Source organism: Rousettus aegyptiacus, unplaced genomic scaffold, assembly GCF_014176215.1.
Source record: "Rousettus aegyptiacus isolate mRouAeg1 unplaced genomic scaffold, mRouAeg1.p scaffold_m13_p_8, whole genome shotgun sequence".
In the NCBI taxonomy this organism is placed as follows: domain Eukaryota; kingdom Metazoa; phylum Chordata; class Mammalia; order Chiroptera; family Pteropodidae; genus Rousettus; species Rousettus aegyptiacus.
In genome coordinates this window covers 77,271,258-77,290,230 of record NW_023416311.1, presented here as the reverse complement: position 1 = coordinate 77,290,230, position 18,973 = coordinate 77,271,258, and the positions used below count along the sequence as shown (strand labels likewise).

At 38.5% G+C, this 18,973-nt stretch overlaps 2 long non-coding RNA genes across 3 annotated transcripts in view; one reads left to right on the top strand and one right to left on the bottom strand.

The window, feature by feature from the left end:
• LOC107506366 overlaps positions 1-18,973 on the bottom strand; it is a 424,284-nt gene that overhangs the window by 252,836 nt on the left and 152,475 nt on the right. The window lies entirely within an intron of this gene.
• The window catches only part of LOC107506367, a 94,722-nt gene that overhangs the window by 72,853 nt on the left and 2,896 nt on the right, over positions 1-18,973 (top strand). The window lies entirely within an intron of this gene.

The following is an 18,973-nucleotide window of genomic DNA, read 5'->3' as shown; positions in this document are numbered from 1 at the left end:
TCAATCAGGTAACTTTTAGAGGAGCAGAGTTTGTATTTTGTTGTTAATTTGCTTACATTTAAAATTGAAAAAAATAATAAATTTTGGTTAGAGATTAGTGAATATAAAGGTGTAATGCCACCACCCCCACCCCCCAACTCGCTGATCCCTCTCTCTCCAAATTCTATGAACACTGGATAAAGAACAGATGTGCTACAAACCACCAGTTCCAATTTGGGATGCCAGGAATGTATCTCCCCTGCTGAACCATCAAGCTGCTTAAGGTTTCTCCAGTAGCTGGTGTTAATCTTTAGAGGGAGATGCTGGGAGAGCTGCGTGCACCTTCCAGGAGGCAGGGGTCTTGAGCAGGAGTGGGGTTTCTAGGGCACTAGGGATGGAAGGATAATGCCCAAGAGAACGAAGAAAGATCCCAGACTTGCAGGAGGGATTCCTTCTGCTCCTACTTCTTCTTCCCTTTTTTTCCCTTCTTTTTTCCCCTTGATCTTTCTCTTTTTCCTTAAAGTAGCAAGAACAGAGGTATGGCAAGAGATTCATGCAGAGGTTCCCCTCTTGTAACTATTTAAAAGTATAGAATAGCAAATCCTCTTGGAATCATTTAAAAGAAATGACATAAAATACAGACAATGATTTGATCAAAGTTGTATACTGCAGTAAGATTTAAAGTTACAAAATGTTATTAAATAATTAAAATATTACCAATGAGGAAATGACTATGACTTAAGATACCAGAAGGCACAAAAAAGATCCAACCGTCAAATAAGACTCATGCACATCAGAGAGCTTACCCAGTACCAAGCTTTACTAACATGTTCAAAGATGCAAGAAACGAAGAGGAACAGGTAGAGCGGGGAGGGGTCCAAACCACTAGCTGCACTCCTTAGGTTTCTTCTTCCTGCACCAGAGATGCTCTAGGCCCTAAATAATAGATAAGGTCTCTAAGAAAGGTATGCAGCCACCTTACTTACCCAGAAGGATTTACTCAGTTCAGGAGGGACTGAAACATTGGAAACACCTCCATTTTATACTCAGAATTTACATAATTTACATGACATATTCCAGAAAGTCAATGCCCTGAAAATTCACAGATTCTGGCTTTGTTTAACTATGAAGGTCATTCTGCTAAAAGCATTCCATGGACAAGGACTCTTCTGCCAGCAAAAGTCATTTAATTTGTCAGGAGGTCTGTCATTAGTGTGTTTACAAGATTAAACCGGTTTACTTGCCATCTTTCTTACCTAGGAACATATCCCCTCTCCCTAGTAAAGGGAGAGATTGGATCATAGACCTGCTGCTTCCAAAGCATATTATGCAACATATTTAGGAACTTTTATGGAATCGTAAAAGCTTATATTCACAGAGCATACTGCTTTTGCCATACTGATAAATTACAAGAGCATAGAGCTACAATATTTGCATTATCATTTCAACTATGGGTCGATGTAAGAAACACCCAAACATGCAGAGAATTTTCATAAGAATTTATTTGAGCCAAATTGACGACATGCTGGGGAGCAAGATCTCAAACGCTGCAGAGAATAACAGTTTCACACTTGATTTTGTGCATCTGAAATTAAGGATGGAAGGTAAATAAGAAAGATTACATGAAGATGGGAGAAAGGAAGGTGGGATGGGATTATAGGTTCGTTACGATGGCTCTTTAGAAGGAGGGGTCTGAAACGGGGCATTTCAAAGGTGGGTTAAATTAGATGCACAAAAACAACCAATGGACAGGGTTTGCTTACAGCAAAGATAAGCCTTTTGATAAAGAAGTTAGTATTATAGAAAAACTAAGAATATTTTTAAATGATTATTTCTGGGTCTACAGATAAGAAATGATTATTTTGTTTTTTATATTTTCAGTATTTTTTACAAAAATTTAAATTACTTTCATCAATTTTTTTTTTAAGTTTAAATTGAAGAACGTAGAAAAACCTAGGTAGCATAATGGACAGAGCATAGAATTTGAAAGCAAACTGATTGATTTCAAACTCTGGCTCGACTGCTCAATATGATGAGATCTTGGGCAAATTAGCCCAATTCCTCAGCTGTATGTAAACTAATAAATATAATACTCACCTTTCAGGGTTGTTGTGAATTTTAAGTAGAAACATCAACCACAAATGTTATGCACCTCCTTAGACAGGCTCTGCCTGCTTGCCTTTCATCAGGGGCCAACAAATTACTTAACCTGAGAGAACCTCCTTGGTTTATCTCCATACAATTGAGCCAACCAAATACATGCTCGGAGTGGCTCAGTCTTCCTGCCATTTCCAGATTTGAATGAAACACAACATCCCAAGACCTGGGATCTCACATTCCAGCAGCTGCTGAAGTATGAGAAAATTAACTCTCAAGTGTGCAAAATTTAACCAGTGGAAAAAAAGATATAGGAAGAATATGAGAAAATAAATGGCCCTACCTTCTGCTCTCCAATCAACAACTCTGAAGCATGGTTTCTCTATAAAGTCTTTGCAGAAAAGGCCCATATAGTTTTGCAAGCATACCTGCTGAGTGTCCTGCCTCGATTGTCTGTGCCCACTACAAAGCACTAGTCAGGGCAGTTACTTTGCATTGCTTCACATCGTCTCTTGCCTCTCTACTTTTTCTTCACTTTTGCTGCCCTAGGTTTGTACCTCAAAATAAATTATCAGTAGTTAATTCTTTGCCTCAGGCTCTGCTCTGCTTTCTGGGAAACTTGAATCTAAGATAGCAGATCATTTATATAAAGCACCCAGCATATAATAAGATCTCAAAAATAGTATGTGTGTGTATAAATCTATGAGGGGTGTGTGTGTGTATGCACACGTGTGCACACATGTGTGCATGAGCACACATGCACTAGATAATATATGAGATATTCTTGTTGTTTTTTTTATAACTTTATAAATGCCACTGTAAAATAAAATTTAAATAAAATAACCTGTTTTGTTTCCATTCCTACCTGTAAACAAAGTAGAAACTCAACATGTTCATTTTAAGCTACAGAGATGGCCTTCATATAAGGAATTATTTACAAAGTTATCAATCACATGCCCAATGTGTAAATCAGGATAATATCATGGTTAAAAGCACAAATTTTAACATCAAAAAGACATGGGTTGAACATCCAAAATATATGATCTGAGAAAAATTAACCTCTTAGGAACTCTCTCTTCATCTAAAACTGATGAAATAAGTATCTTCTTGCAGGTTTGAATTAGATAATAAATGTAAAGTTCTTAACACAGAATCTATACATAAGTTATATTATGCCATTTATAATATATATTCAAGATCAAATCATAGTAACATTAAAAAATGTGTTAATGAAGAGTAGGAGTTAGAATGAAAGTAGAATGTAATTCATTCATGGGTTAATTACGTTATAATGCTTGTGTATAGTCCAGGGGAGATCCAAAGTCCTAAGGCATATGTCAGAACTGTCATTATCAGATGTGTGGCATGCTGACACATCAGAAATACAGAAAAATGGAGACAAGCAGGGCTGGTGGCAAGTGAAGACTGGACAAGGCAGCCTAGGGCCTGAAGAAATCAACCCAAGAACTATGCCTGGCCTTTCGAGAACAGCTATGGAGGCTGGTAGAAGGAGTAGAAATATCACTCTCCTCTAAGGATTCATGGGCCAAGTTGATTAGGATTCTAGTCCTAGTTTATGTAGTACAGTGTCAGATAGAAAAACTGAAACATTAACCCACTCTTTAGTGATAGCCACCATTCCAGAGCTCAGGGGTGCTTTATAATATTCCTCCAGCCCATCAGCTATCAAGTCTCAAGCAGCATATAGAATCACAGATCTCAGTGGTCTGCAGCTGCTAAGATATCTTCTTGACGTACCTGGATTAACTCAGGGAGGGTAGGGCTGAGCTTGTAGACAGAGGCAGGAAATGATTCACATATGATAACTAAGATCCACAGAGGGCGATAAGTAGACTTATGTTAGGAAGGAGAAGTGAAGCACTTACTGAAGAGGTTCATGAAGGAGACTAGAGGCCAAAGCACACCCATGTCATTATATCCCTCATGTCATAAGATCAGAGCAAATCTAAGCAATTCCTCGCCCATGTTAGTGCCAACTGTCTGCAGGGACATTTTAAACCCAAATCATTACTAAATACTTATCTAAAATAAGTCACCTAGGAAACAATGGCCTAGCCTCCACCCCCTCCCCTTTTTTTAACAGATTCTCTGGGATTCCTTATCTTTTTCATGCAGAAAGAGTATACAGCAGAAAAAAAACTTCAGCCTCTCTTCCACTCCCAACAAATACTTTGAAACTCAGTATCATTTGCATCTTTTCACATCAGGATATCATCCATCTCATGGTTTAACATGATGAGATGATGCTGGAGGACATTATTATTTCATGTTTCTATTCTGAGAAAGATGTCTCTCTTCAACTTAACTACTAGCTGACAAAAATAATGTTGAACATCTGCAAGAGATAAAACAACTTGAATCCAATTTCCTTTCACATAGATTAAGAGCCCCATTCTCCTGTCACTTATGTAGCAGATAACTCAATTTTTTGCAATATTTAAATGAGAGGCTAGTTTTTCAGGTCTGTCATATGGATGACATAAATTTTTTATTTTGTCCCTTCCACCGATGTAGTGAATATATGAGACCCTGTCAGAATATGGCAGCTCAGAAAAGAAAAGGGAAATCATACACTAAAAGACAGAAAGACCAGTAAAAGGGAGAGGCTGTAAAAAAAATCTCTTTTAATGTGATATGTTCCATCAGGAAATGTGACTTTCAAATGGAACCTGAGTCACCTGCATGGCTCAAAGATTAAATAGTCAATAATTTGTAATTAATTTGATAGTCGAGATACTTAAACAGAGATGTAAAAGTTGTGATTAAAACAAAAAGTTGTTCGATTGGTTCAAGTAACTGAAAAGTCTAGGGGTCATTCTGGTGTCAGGTAATGGTTGAACAAGGAGTTGTTCAAAGTCACCAGTACCTATTTCTTGATGTTTATGCCCTCTATTTCCTTTGGGTTAGTTTCATTCTCAGACAGACTTTCTCCAAATGGAAGAAAGTTGACTACAACAACTCCAGGGTTATGTAACAAGTTTAATAAGGAGCATTAATGTGTTGGGCCATTTTCAGGATCAATTAAGGAAAACATGAAACACATTAAGTGTAAAAAGTAGAAGAAATTTAATTTAGGGAGTTGGCTACATGGGTGAGGAAGAACTGAGAACTAGAAAAAAGTCAATCAAGGAATCAGAAATGGTAGGAGGCCATTACCACTCTTAGTGCTGGTAAGATGAAGGGAGAAGATGATGTTATTGGGACCCAGAAATATAAGCCAACTGAAAGAATCCAGAACCATGGCAAGTCAGTCAAACAGAAACTAGTTGTAGAGGAGAAATAGTCACTGATGGAGATACTGCCCAAAGTAGAAGGGAAGGGGGAAATTCCCCTGGCTTCCAATCTCTTGTCAGTGCCCCACAGTGGACAAATCTAGCTGGAATCCAGTTAGCAAGGCAGCCCTGTATATGTAGTTGCCTATAATACAGAGCAGGGAAAGAGTAGAGGAATAGATCTGAGAGCAAGCAGGAAAATGACCAGCATAGGATTTAAGCAAAAAATGATTTCATTTCTTTGTCGTAATTACTTTCAAACATAATCTGTTGACTCTCTCTTCCTTGATCAATAAGGGATATTTTACCAATATCTTGGGTATAGTCCCCTAATTTGCTGATCAGTTTAAATTGTTAAACCTCTGTCCAGTGTCCAAGCAGCATGAGTTGGCACACTTCTGGGCTTGGGGGGTTACTCTGGAAAAGTAAGCCACCAAGACCATGGGGGATTATCAGCCAGCACATATAGGGGTAAATAGGTGAGAGAAATCTCCATTCTTGATGGATGCATTATTGAAGCTAAAAGGAATTCCAGGCTTGCATACAACCAGGACTGAGGGAGAACTTTCAGTCACTTTCTAGGCCAGTAGAGACTTCCAGACTAGTAATAAGTAGTGCTTGGTCTGAGGACCACTGGGGCTGTAGCAGGAGAACTTTAAAAGGTATATGCTGGGGATGGTAATTATCAGCTGATGTGAGTTAGTCGCACAGGGTAAAAAGATGGCACATGTGATCTGGAGATTGATTATATACAAGAGACAAGGAAATTACATGCTCGAGGTAGAGAAAATAGGGACTGAGGATAATGGGAGACAGGATTCCCACTGTCTTTAAATATGGAAAGGGGAAGGCCAGGATAAAACATATGATGTCATATTATAATTTGGAGGTATCTATATAAACTAATGGTTTTAACATATATGGATAAAAAAATATAGAAATAACTATAGGGGTGTGTGTGTGTGTGTGTGTGTGTGTGTGTGTGTGTGTGTCTGTGTGTGTATACATCTATTTTCTAGCTCTCTGTTGAGAGGACTTAAAAGCAACACCCCCATAGCAATGAGTACACCTAGCACTCAGATTTTGTGTTTTAAATACCATATTCCACTAAAAGGAACCAAAGTGACTTTGGAAAAATGGCTGATATCAGGGCTGGAAAAAGGAAAGTACAAATAAGCCTAGAACATCTTATGCCAAAACATAAGTTCTCAAAGAATGATAGGAACATGTTAAAAGATTATAGGAGCCAAATCTGGGACAAATTGAGGATTGAAATAAATGATAGCATTGGATTATAACACACTGAATAAAATAGGAATGCACGGATTTCACAAATAGAAATAAATGTATAAGTAAAAAGGGTTAAAAAAAGACTACTTTATAGTAGACTGCCAACTAATACATGTAGAAGGAATGATGAAATTAACCAAAATTGTTATTTGGCAATCATTATGATAATAATTGATTTAGGCAAGAATCATCAACAAATACTAAAACTAGCGAGTGAAAAATTGATGAGGAACAGGATATTTACATAGTCTCCAAGTAGCACTCCATGAAACACTTATTAATTTTACAGCAGAAAGATCTGGCAGATAATAACCACGTAAAAAAAAGTTAACATCACCAGTAACAAAACAAATCAACATCATGCGCATACTATCGTTTCTGTGGTATGCTTTGAAAAAATTTCATTATGTTAATCTAATCTTGTGGAAGAATCAAATAAATCCAAATTTAGGGACATTCTACAAAGTAATTGGTTTGGACGCTTCAAAATTATGAAGCCTTGAAGGGCAAGAAAAGACTTAAAGAACTGTGTCAGTTGAAATAAACTAAAAAGAAATGACAACTAAATGCAATATGTGATTCTGGTTTGGATTCTCAAACTGTAAAGAATATTATTGTGAAAATGGGTGAAATTGTAACGGGATCTTTGAATTATACATTTGCATAAAATCAGTGTTAATTTCCTGATGCTGATGGATACATTGTGGTTTTATTACAGGATGTCTTTTGTTTAACGAATACTCTAAAGAGTTTAAGGGTAATGGGTCATTTGTCCGCTACCCATTGTCAAGTGGATGAGGAAAGAAAAGAACTGTGTGTATGTGAGTTTGTGTGTATGTGTGAGAGAGAGACAGAGAGACAGAGAGACAGAGAGACAGAGAGAGACAGAGAGAGAGACAGAAAGAGAGGGAGAGAAAGAGAGAGAGAGAGAATGATAAGGCAAATGTAGACTAATAACTGTTGAGGAATCTGGATGAAAGATGTATAGTTCTTCTCTACACTACTCTTGCAAATATTCAGCCTTCCCTATGTTATGCTTTTTAAAGGATCCTACAGTAAAATTGCCTGGACACCTGCCTCTGGCATTGCAGATATTTTTATTTTATATCTGTGGCCCAGTTCTTGCACATCTTCAAAGGACTGGCCTTCGGTGGCTTCCTGTGGCAACCCTAGTGGTAAGCAGGAGCAGGCCCTAGCTTTGTGTGACCTAAATCTTATGCAATTTGGAAAATGCTCCTGAAGAAAAATTTTAAAATTCAAATTTGAAACTAGATATGAAAGTGACTATTTATTTAGAAAAGGCTCAAGCAAAAGGAGGGCACTGAAGCTTAAACCGCTTTAGCATGGGAGTGAATCTGCCTCTGCAGGAATGATGAGGTGGGCCAGCTCTGCTGCCTGGGATTTGTCTGCCCTGAAGAGAAGTGGCTGAGTGAATTAGACTAGCTATACAGGTAGAAATGTTGTTTCTTTTCCCCTATTGCTTGGACCTTTTTCACCCACAGAGTAAAAGCTGCATAGGCTTGGGTTTGGGCCTATGGAAGAAAGCACCAAGGAGACTATTCAGCCTACCTTGTGCATTCTAAGCCATAAAAGCCTGCTTCCCCTCTTAGCAAATGGACTTGAAATATAGCCTTGCTACAGCTGGATAAAAATAAAGTGCAATGTCACCGATGTTCATATCAGCATTATTCACAGTGGCCAAGACATGGAAGCAACTGAAGTGTCCTATGATAGATGAATGGCTAAAGAAGCTGTGGTACATATATACGATTGAATATTACTCAGCTATAAGAAGAGATGAAATAATCTCCTACTTGCAACGACATGGATGGACCTTGAAATAATCATACTAAGTGAAATAAGCCAGACAGAAGAAGTTGAAAATCACATGATATCACTTATATGTGGGATATAAATCTAAAAGCAACAATTGAACAGGACAAACAGAGACTCATGGACACGGACTACAGTCTAGTGTTACCAGAGGGTAGGAGGTGAGTGAGAAGAGGGGAGCTACCTCCTCTGGGGTAAGGAAAGTCAAATATAGGGGGGTAGAGGGAGGGTGAAGTGGATATGGTAGCTGACGGAAACTGGACTTTAGTTGGTAAACACACAATAGAAAATACAGATGACAAATTATAATGTACACCTGAAAATTATATAATTGTATTAACCAATGTTACTCCAATAAAATTAATTTAAAAAAATAAAAATAAAAAAGTGCAACGTGATGCAAGTAAGAGGCTATCATGTGGTCATGTCTAGGCCTTCAGAGGACCATATCAGTTTTTAGTTGAATACCTTAAGAGTAATAAAGATCATGCATTTACTTGATCTTTTTGTCTATATTTTTGAGACCTCATGGGGTATGAGTGGGGGCCGAAAGGAAGTTAGCTTTTGTAGGATCTCTATCCATCAGCCACATAACATCCCATAAATATCCGTTCCTCATACTAGCCTGTGTGCCAAGATTGAGAAATGGCTGTCAGAACCCTGTCCCCTTCAAGGCTCCTTTTTATATGGCAGTAACAAGCAAACAGAGGTCCTTGTTCTTTCTAAGAAGGTATGTTGTTTGTACTTATCTGTGTGTGAAGGAAAAAAACAAAACTAAAAAACAGAAAAACACACACACACACAAAAACTAAATAGTCACACTGGAAATACTGTTCCCTCCACTAAGCATTTCACCAAGATGAAACCTGCTTCCCTTTTATAACCCAACTCATCAAATAACTAAGACAGCTCATAATATTATCCATCATGCTATGGTAGTGTCCTTGGATGCTACAAAAGAACACGTGGAGGTAGATTGCCAATTTGTTATTTTTAGTTCTTGAAAAATTTGACTATAGGGGGAGATTTCAAGAAAATCACCCAGTCCCCAGCCTATCTATAGAGCACTTAAAGAACATCTATCAGTAAGAAGCACCAATTACATCCGCAGGCATTGCAGGTGACCAAAAGATATTTCTCAGCCTTCTCTCATCTATCCTTCTCACATGGGCTTATAGGAGAGCTTCTTATACGTGTCCTCTAGGAGTGTGGAGGCTGTAGGTGGGAGCGCCACACTTCTACCTTGAGCTTTTGCATTTGTTTCCCTCTGGTGGAAGCATTCATCTCCCGATCCCCACATGGCTAGTGCCTTCTCCTGCTCCAGATCTCACCTCAGGTTTCACCTCCTCAAAGGAGTCTTTCTCATAATTAAATCAGAAGTCATGCCCATCCCAAACAATTATTTTCTGTCATTTTCCCCTGTTGATTTAGTTCATATCCCTCACCACTATGTATATAGCCTTCCATTGTCTGTCTCCCTCAACTAGGTAGGAACTTTGTCCTGTTCATCACTGTATTTCCCACACCCAGCACAAAGCCCAGCATGCAATTGGCGCTCAATGCATTGTTAATTCAACAGCTGTGAAAAGAGGAGGAAAAGCAGGATAAAAAAAAGACTCTTGAGCTGAATGAATGAATAGGTGGGCATGTCATTTCTTTCAATAAGTTTCTTTCATGAACATGGCCAAAGTACTGGGTACCTCCAAAGGGACTTATCATTAAAGAATGAAAACTGAAATAATTCCCAAAGTAAGAGATCGCAATTTCAATAAAAGCAAAACAACTTATTCTTTCTCTGTCTAATTTGTTCAGTCAGCCTGAAATCTCCAGTAACATAAAAAAGTACAAAAGGACCAAAAACATTTCTCTGTGGTACCTGAGAAAGTGGTTCAATGATGACAAGAACTCATGATGGACAACCTGTGGTAAGAAAGTTGTAAGGAGCCCGTGATATAGAACTCTTGTCCAGCTCTGGATGTTCAAACCACCAAATCAAGGCTCCCTGGCTACCAGCCATGAACAGATGAGGGTTCCAGGCAATTCCCTAGAAATCCTAAAGGAATTTAGACAGAAGTTGTTAGATGGGATTCAATGAGGGTGAGGCCTGACTGACCAGGGGGGGCCATCAGATTGTTCTGATTATTCTAGATTATTCTGCTGCTGGAAAGTTCTGTCCAGTTTACCAGGCCTAATCTGTGCCCTATAATAGCAATCCTTATTAAGCACCTACTATGTGGCAGACATTGTGCTAAACACTCCATCACTAACTCAAATTTTAATTTCATTCCAGATTTTGCACAAGGGTTGTTGGATCTGACACATGCAATCCTGGGACTAGAGGCTAAAACACATGCTACAATGGCTATTTATTAAGCGAGCATCCCCCCACTCTGTCAGACTCAAACAGGGAGTTATGAGACAGATTACTTCAGGCTATGGACACACTACCCCATATGACAATGAGCTTCCCCAAGCAGTGGTCAGTCGAGCACATCCTCAGTTGGTTCTGACCTAAGTGAGAGAAGACCTGCTGACCTGAGGGAGAGATCTCCCAGGACATGAGACCTCTAAATTCAGATTAGGCTTCTAAACTGAATCCAGATGAAGGGAATTAAAAAATCCAGCTCCAAAAATTCTGAGCCAACTGGTGGGCAAAGCACTATGTCAGACCTACCCTCGATGTGACCTTTGCATTCAAGGACTTGTGTCCTCCTGCTTCCCTTCTAAAACCTCATTTTATGTTATGCGGGTCTATACTACTCAAACAACCTTTCAGATAAAGTTCTTTGTTTGTAGAGGTGTTTTTCTACCCCCCTAATTTATTTTTACCCCACACTTAACTCTTATCCAAAAGACCTAAAAGCCATTGTTTCAGAACTTAGAGCTCCAGACAGAAAATTACATGATCCATGAGATAACCCAACTGTAACTAAAACTTTTATCTGTCTCTAAAAGACTCTATGTAGGTCCCAAAGATGGATTTGTGACACTTGTAACTGCTGGCAGAGAGTAGTGTGCTATTTATCCTGTGTATGTTGAGAAAGGCAGCAGGGTACAATTATTGAGATCAGTTTTAAAAGGCACTCCATTCTCGCAGGTGAGGTGCATTAAGACACAAATTACTCTCCACAGGGGTAGAGTGCTACTAGTTATAGCTGAACCATGTTCTATGTCTCATTATACCTTTTCTTCTTACTCCCTTGGTTGCTACTCCTGTAGTCAAACAAGTTGAGGCATCTGTTATACCTTCAAAGAAAGTTAGAATGCTGTGGGAACCTAGAAAGTGCTTGCAAAGGTCATGCTTCACATTTTTAAAAGCTGCTACTGCTGCTGTTGCCAATGTTGAAAACTACATAATGACACCTAGATAGTGTAACAGGCTCCATTTTGCAAATTCTATTGTCAGGGTCCTCCGTATGAATAGTGTTACTGAAGGAAATTTCTAGCTTGGGACTCAGGATCAGTCATTAACGAGAAAGCTTACAACTGTGGGGTGTTCAGGCAGATACTAGATTTTAAATGAAATTAATCAATAATAGATAATTTCCATCTGAAACAATTGTGATTAGGATGAGGCAAAAAATTATGGCCTTAAAATAAATTTTGCATACTGGTTATCTACACAGTTTAAATTCACTGATGAATTAGCAGTTTTCCACTTACTCCATTTTGTGAATAACCGGGCTCAAATAAGATCAAGAAGCTTGATATCTAAGTTAACCTTAAAGAAAATTAAACAGTAGTTAAAAATATAATATTTCCTAATAATTTTTCCAACAAATTTTCTAATGTTTCCAAGCATATATATTTTCTCCTTTTTAATTCTTTCCATTTATGATTTTATATAAGTATTATTGGTGGTGGATAACTTTATAACTTCATCTTTAGTTACAAAATATTCTGATGGGTCCGTGACTGAATTTGAGAAAGAATTAACATTTTCCAGAGGTGAAGGCAATAACTGTCAAGAGTTTATAGCTCCCCTTTTGAGAGAATGGGAACATCATTATTCATAGAAAGAATATTTTCCTCTTGTTAGGCAAAAGCATAAGTTGTTATTGTTGCTCTACGGAAGTTCAAATATGTGTAGGAGAGTGTATGTGGACACTGAATAGCTAATGGAAAGGGCTGTGAAAATTATTAAGCCATTATATTATTACATGTAAATGTATTATTACATGCATTATTGTTATTATTATTTCAAGTTCCACAGCCACATTTCTATGGGAACAGGGGAGAAGGGAGGGTCTCTCCACAGGCCATATTCCTCCTTTGTCAACTAGTTCCAGGTCAGATCCTGCCAAAAGGGGGTGCTAGAGAGAAATTGGAAGGCAGGAAGAGGGAGAAAGGACTTGCTCACTCCTGTTTGTTTGACTGCTGGCTCTTCCTGTCAGCATCGGCCTTGCTCCATTTATGACCTTCACCTGAGGCAATAGCAGTTAGTTCTAGCAGCAATGGTTTTCCATGTTCAGCTTTTTTCCACACTATCAGAACCAGCCCCATCTCACCCTGCTCAGCAGAACCTGTTTTCTAAGGTCTCCGTGTCAGGAGCTTCAAGTAGTTGGGCAATGGCCTCTCCTCCAAGTTCCTAGGTTGATGCTCCCGTCTTCCCTTCTCGCAGTTATTACCTCTGAGATCTATCAATGTTTTCTTTCATATGTGTGTGTGTATACATATATACATTTTTTTTTTTTTTAGTGCTGTGACATCTATTACTAATTTTATATTAAATTTTCTCCATTACAGTAGCTAGTGTGGTTTCCCTCTTCCTGAGTTCTGGCAAATCCTTGCATGTAATAGTGCCTTATAAGGGGGAAAAAAGTGGAGAAAGGAACAGCAATTGCTATGGTCAAACAACTTTAAGAAACACTGAGTTAAGCAAAGTTGAAAAGGTTTCTCTGCAGTAGGACTTAACAGCCTGTGCATTACAAATTGCCAAGTAAAGGACATTTCCCAAACTTAATAGAGCATGGAACCTATTTAGTGTGAAGTATGTCGTGAGATTAATGTTCCAAAGAGCAAACATTCAGAAATGCTGGACCCAAATAATAGGTTCTGCAACTCCCAGAGAAACTTCTCTATTATCAATAGCAAGACATATGATATCCTGCATTTTCCTGCCCAATAGAAGGTACTTCATTTAAAACAGAATAAGAGCCCAGGAGATCCATTATAATACATTAATTTCAGGCCAGACCCCCATGGACATAGCAAAGTAGAGAACAGAGGCAATTCTTTTAAAAAGAAAATACCAACATTTCAGTGAATATTCCAGATAGATAGCTAAAAAAAAAAAAAAAAAAAAATCATAAAGTACATCCTGGTAATAGTTTCAACTTAAAGATTGATCTTTGATTCTCTTTATATTGATGAGTTATAGCTAATTAATTAGTGAAAATTCAATCCACTCCTCTGATCCAGCTAGCTATAGCATTTAGCTCTCTACTATCCTACAATTTGGCTAAGAAAATACTATTTCCTTTATAAATCAAATGTACAATTGTTTACATGTTTAGTAGAATCAAAGGGAATTTGAAGCACCAAAAAAATTACCACATGAGAGCCCTTTGTGGACAGATTCGCAGCCATAATTAAGTAGAAACTGTCCAGTGGATGTGTGTATTGGCAAGAGGTACTACTGTCTACTGTTATACCTGCATTCCTGTCATTACTTCCACCTCAAAAACCATCTCCAATTGCTCTAGTTTATTAAGCTTTCCCTTTGCTGAACTCCGATGGTATTTATATTTTGCATCCCTAGTTTGGACATAAATGCATTCACATTGTTGTTTATTTATAAACATAAATGTTGTGTCTCTAAGTGAATTGCCAATTCTTTGGTAGCAAGGACCATGGCGTAGGACTACAACAAATCACAACATCTGAACATGATCTAAAAAATAATTTGTTTCTGATTTCTGAATTTATTCATATGAAAAGTATTACACCCTCAATGAAGAGTATTCACAGTTAAGAAAGAAATTATGTGAAATCCAGATTACCAGAATAGCAGTGTGTTAAGAAGTTAATATGAATATATTTGTTTTAGAAGAACTTAGTGCTTTGCTTATAATAGTTGCTCAATGGATGGGGGTTGATGATGATTATCCTGGAGTTATACAATTTGGGATTCCACTTGGAATCTCGAATGGAACAGGCTATATTTGAACAAATATAAGTTCTAATTACAGAAAGAATAGATGGAGTAGTGACATGATAAGAACAGTGATTTGGAATCAGTCAGAACTTGGTTCTTTAAACCCCCACTTACTCACTGTGTGACCTGAGGCGAGTATTTGACTTTCCTCAGCATCGTTTTTCCTAGCTCTAAAAGAAAGATAATAACTACTTCAAGTAGTTACTGTGATGATCACATAAAATAAAGCGTACACATCTGACACACAGCAGGTTCTTAATAACTGATAGTAGTAGTTGCTGTTGCTATTGTTTTTAGAGAAAGCTTGTACTCAAAGAGCAGCAATAACAATCACCTACCCAGGGTGAAGGTATTTATTTACCTGCTCATTCCAGTGTCTAAAATCCAAAATAGAATTTATTCCCCTAGATTTAAGGATTATTCCTTTTATAATGTCCAACACATTGATTTAATATCAGTATTTACCGTTTAGTATGAATTTATCAGCTCTAATAGCTAACTATTCATTGTTTTGCTCTCATAGTAATCACGTACTAAGGCATTACTATGTTCCAGACACACTTATAGGACAATATGTTCATGAGCTTTGCCCTTGTGGACTTGAAATCTCACTGTGTACTTGTTTAAGAGAAAGGAGAGACTACAGAGGGAAATGAAGGGCTTAGAAAGGCAACTAAAAGCTGAAAGGATAAAGGATATCAACGAATGCTTTATCTATTCAACTTTGTTGCCTAGAACTACCCTGGTTGATGTTGCAGGTGAGGAAACAATGTATATATAAGATTCAGATAATTATGAGGATTTTTAAAAATAAATCAACATCTGACTTATTATCCAGATTAATGGTTTTGAATTCCTCAAAAAGCTGTGCGGCCTCTACCTACTGCACACGGAACAATGAGACAAGTAGGACTGTGGGGACAGACATTTTGGCTTCCTAATGGCTCCTATCTATACAAGCACATCAAAAATTGGGGAAGAACTTTTCAACATGGCTGAAATTTTCTTCTTAATAATAAAAAAAGGACTTTGGAAATGATTTAATATTTTTAACATATAAAGGCAGACAGCATACTTATTATAAGAATGAACTATTTTAGAGTAGTATCATTTGCGTGCAAATAATAATTAAGATAATTGAGCAGGCTTGAAGGACCTATATTTGGCCCCATTCTCCTATCATTAATTTTGCATTTTTTTATGCTTGGAAAAAAAGTGCAAGTGGAATACCTTTCAAAACAGTTTGTAATTCAAATTTTTACTAATTCAGACTGAACTTAACCCCAAATTCATTCACATTAATGAAGCTTAACTATAGTTTATCGAAGACTTTGGGGCTGATTAAGGATACCCACATCTTTTTCTCCTGAATTATCCGGATTCATCCCCAGTTCATCATATAATGGCAGTCCTCCCCACCACCTCACTTTGGCTGCATCTACATATTGAGAAATTTGAGACCATTCCTCCTGCCCAAAGCTATTTCATCCTTTTACCAAGAAAATAATCAAGTTATGGCCTCAAATTAGAATTAATTGCCTGACATATTTTATAATTTATGAGAGTGTTGCATCTGATGTAATATGATCAAGTTTTATGATCAAGTTTTATGATCTATATCTGCGTTTGCAGTTTATTGACTCAGACTTTAGGTATTTAGCTTCTAAAAATCGATTTAATATGACCAGATTAGTTGGCCCCTTTTACGAAGGCCATTCTGACTCAATACCCAATAGTTACGGAGTCCCTCTTAATCCTTAAATATCCCCTCAATATTAAGGCTGATTCGAAGCTGCATGTGTGCTTCATCAGAATTATAACAGCAACAATTCCTCATATTTGTATAATACTTAATATTTTTCAAAGCCCTGTTGTTAAATGTCATACCCTCCCAAACCGGGTTCAGTTATAGGAAACTGTAAAGAACCTCATTTTTCTCATTAAAATAAAGTAAAAAATGTTAATGCCAGAGGAAATGGAGCTGCCAGTCCCTTGATTCTACACTCATTAGCAGAATCCTGATAAAAATTGCTGAGATTCTCGTTGCGCCAAGCAGTTGTGGACAGTCAAATCAGTCTTGCTACCTCTCCTCGGTTTCTCCAGAGAGCCCACTGCTCTTCTCCTTAGCTCTCCTCTTTGCTGCTACATGGAGGGCTCTCTGTCTAGGGCAGGCCATGAGGAGCAACAAGCAGACTGCCTCCCGTCAAGCAGTCCCCTGCCAGCTATGATCAGTGTCACTAGGCAAAGCCCTCTCAGCTGCCCTCCGGATCTGAAATCCTCCTTTGGGTTTTCTCTATGCTCACTGCAATCAGTCCAGAGATGTTAGGCCCTCGAAGTTGACACAGACACAGTCATGATTCTTCACCTGCTAAGTGGCTCTGGGACTTTCCTCAGTCCTTACGATCTAACAAACCACATTTGCTGCAAACGCAGCTTTGCTGTGGTCCCTACCGCCGGCAAAAATAGTCAGAACAGACTCGACTGGCAGAGGCAGAGCTCACGGGGATGCCGGGAAGCCTGGTAGAGAGAACAGGAAGCAGGTCAGCTCCTCCTAAAAGGCTCAAGCAGCATTTTACCAGTTTTTCATATTTGTTCCATTCCGCATGTGACAGTGTGTGTGTATGTGACATCGCCCCAGCTCTAGAGTCTGGAAGTGGAGCACGCATGTGTGTGCTTTTGTATGTTTCACCTTACTATTCCTAATCTATGTTTCTTTTAGCTTTGACACTTCTTTTAAAGCCTAAGCACTGTTTTAAGAGAATGCTATTCTGTGAGGTGCTCCTATGGAATAGCTTTAATCCTGTGGCATCTTGCTCTCTTCCTTCAATGGCACCATTGGTGCACCTAGAAAGTACCAGAGCACCTCAGTAGTAACATGAGCAATTGTCTACTCTTCTCATAATTCTGGCAAAAGATGCGGAAGTTATCAGTGCTGGTACCAAAATACTTATAGCTCTCTGCCCTTTAGGTACCTGATCAGTATACTGCCTTGCTCTTCTCTGAAGTTAGGCATAGCATGAGAATTATTAAGTAGAATGAAAACAGAGGTGACATGTGTCATTTTCAGGGGAAGCTCTCATAGCTGGAGCATGACTTGCCGCTTTTCGAACCCACGGCTGCAGTGATGATGGAGACACATGTTGAACCGAAGCTTCCATCAGTCTGGGCCTGAGTGACTGTGATGAGCAGAGCCTCATTGCCAACTGACATTGGACAGATAGCATGAATAGTAAATAAAGATGTATTGTGTTATGCCATTGAAAGTTTTGAGTTGTTTGTTATTGCAGCATACACCAACCTAACCTGACTAGTACATGAGTAGAGGGAGGGACTGGTAGTATTAAAAACCAGCCCCTGGAAACTTAGTCAAATGGTTCAATAATGCAGGAAGTTCCCTGATCTCTGTGGAAAAAAGGACACAAACCAGCTCAGCAGCCCCTAATTTGACCAGACAAAGCAGCAGACAATTACTGCTGCCATTACTGCCACGTGTTGAAATATGTAAAATGTGTGGCTTCTTGTCAAGATAATTCCACTTCCTGAAAGTCTTTCTCATTTTAGAGAGGGCACACATTACACATTTTCTTCACTACATTTTCAGAAACAAAGGAAGAGAAAAAAGGATCCTGCCAAACAGCATTTATATTTAGCATGCACCATATGCACATGTGCGGTGCAGAGCACAAAGACATGTGGCAGTCCCGCCGGATTGAAATCCACAGGATAGAGAGCAGGAAATTTAACATATAAGTGCTAGACTCTCAGTAATATAAATGTAGGCATTTCTGAGAACAGAATGGCTCTTTGTGCCTTGACTTCACAAGATTCTTCAGTAGCCACTTTAGAATATTCTAGGGGAGCATAATCTTTAGATGTAAGGCCATGAGTGAGAGGAGGGCTCAGTGGGCAAATGGTCTTGAAGTGGAGTGTACTTACTTAGGGACCCTGCAGGTTCTAGCTAATCCACTTTACTAGATCCACTTTACTGTGGAGCTGGGTTCGAACAGGAAGTTTTTTCTTCAGAGTCACAGGGGAAGAAAATATTTTGAGGGGAAGATGGTGTCTCCCAGCATCAAAGCCACACTTAAAACTACTGAGCACTTCATGATTATGAAGTGAAAATGTGAATGAATGCGAACGAGCATGACAATGAAGTGCTCAGGCCCTGAAGAGGGAACTGAATCTAGGAAACTACAAATAAGGTATAAAAAGCAAACACGTGAAGATACAACTGGAAGCACAAAGGCATAATAACCACCCCACAAGCCTTAAAACATGTGACCCTTAGAAGGAAAGGCCATTGCCCACTTCCAGGTTTCACAAG